Raw genomic sequence first — 1,969 nt, forward strand, 5'->3', positions numbered from 1 at the left:
GCCCTTCTCCCCCCTCCTCCCCCGCGACCGCCGACTCACCGGTATCTGCCCACTCCCCCCAGCCCTCCCGGTGGCCAGTCAGGGTCATCACCTGGATGCTCTGCATGTTGTCATGCCCCTCCAGCAACTCCTGCTGCCTCTGCCTCTCGCTGTCCTCCTCGTTCTCCTCCTCGGCCTCGTCCACCTCCTCCTCCTCCTCCTCCCCTCCTCCTCCTTCTCCTTCTTCTATTGGCTGGAGAGAGAGAGAGAGAGAGAGAGAAAGAAATGAGAGTCTCTGTTGTTTAAAAGTGTGTTTTCCCCGACCTCTAGGAAGGCTGAGCATAGTTTTAGATATTTATTAATGATTAGGAATTCCTCCTCTATACTTTGCTTGTTCATAACTATTGCTCAATTTTCAATTAGAGTGTTTTTCCTTTTCTTGTTAATTTATAGAAGCTCTTTATGAGACTAACATTTTGATTTTCTAATAAAGAAAATAGCTAACAATTATCGAGTACTTTTCTGCAGCAGGCACTGTTTCTCCAGTCAATTGTAGGTCTTTTGATTTTGCTTATATTTTTAAAAATATAAATTAATAAATGTTTAATGAATAATGGATAAATGAATGAGTGAATGAATTGCGTGAATAAAATGTATAAATTTCATCTGTTCCTTAAGGCTGGCTTTTTGACCGGGGCTATTTCATCACAGGATCCCTCTGTATTCTCCTGTGCCGCTTTCTCTCCTTTCCCTGCTCCTTCCAACCACCACTCTCCGCCTCTTCTTTGACCAGGTAGTAAGTACACCAGAGACACTTAATAAATGCTTCCAGAAGGAGGTGAAAGCCTTTCTCGCCTATAAGTGTTGGGCTTTGGAAAAGGGCTCAGGAAACACACACTCAAAGTGAGAGCGGGAAAAGCTTTGTTTCATAAATTGTATGGAGGGAGCAGTTATTACCTGAGATGATATGCCTAGCACATAGGGACATAAAAGATCTTAGCAATGAGCCAACTAAAATTTTAGTGTTATTTCTTTAATATACTGTATTCTGGGAGGAGTTTTAAATCCTTTCTGGCTTATTTATGAAACACCAATGAGCCTGCAGAACTCTAGAGAGATGTATTCCAGAAAAAAAGAGCAGAATCCATGACAATAGGCAAGGCAGAATGGCAGAAAAGTATTAAACCAGAATTGAAGAGTTTTCACCCCTAAAGTATGTATTCGATGATTTTCTTTTAATATTAGAAGTGCTTTCAATTCAAATTTATACCAGTATACCCCAGTGTAATTCAGAGTTGAAATATTCCTTCACAATCCCCGCTCCACTACTTCTGCTGAGACTACCAAATGACCTCGACTGCTCCTTTTCTGCATGCTCCCTGCAACCCTAGTTTTCCTTTAACGTTCCTTTCTCTTAAATGACTCATAAATTAAAGTCAGTGCATTTGGGACACTGTGTGTTACTTGCAGATAAAACACTTAAGTGTTTCATTTGGAATCAAATAGTTTCCTGAGGAAATTACTGAAATCCCAGAATTGCTGAATAAACCGATAAGCAAAATCAGGTCACCAGACAAAAGTCATCTTTTTATTAACAAAGAATCTAAAGCAGCTTTACAAAGATATACGAACGCAAAGACACCGGTCTAGAAATCACTTAGTTTGGGCCCAAATTACCATTGCCTACTAATGTAGGCAGTCAGAAAATAAAGGTTTCAATAAAAATGAGCAGGACCAGGTTCCACAAACTCATCAGGAATAACTACAAAAGCCATTTCCCTAGAGATAGATTCATGACATCTGGCTTTGACAGTTCAGTCTCCTGGCTGGAAGCAGAGGTCTAAGCAAGATGATCAAAACCCTGGTCCATAATGTATTCTAGCCTGAGGATAATCATTGACATCAGACTTGGCGAACCTTGGGCAAGATCAATTCATTCATTCATTATTCAATAACTATTTACAGAGCACGTACGCCAAGTACTCCACCA

Source organism: Pteropus alecto, unplaced genomic scaffold (genome assembly GCF_000325575.1).
Source record: "Pteropus alecto unplaced genomic scaffold, ASM32557v1 scaffold20, whole genome shotgun sequence".
Taxonomy (NCBI): Eukaryota; Metazoa; Chordata; class Mammalia; order Chiroptera; family Pteropodidae; genus Pteropus; species Pteropus alecto.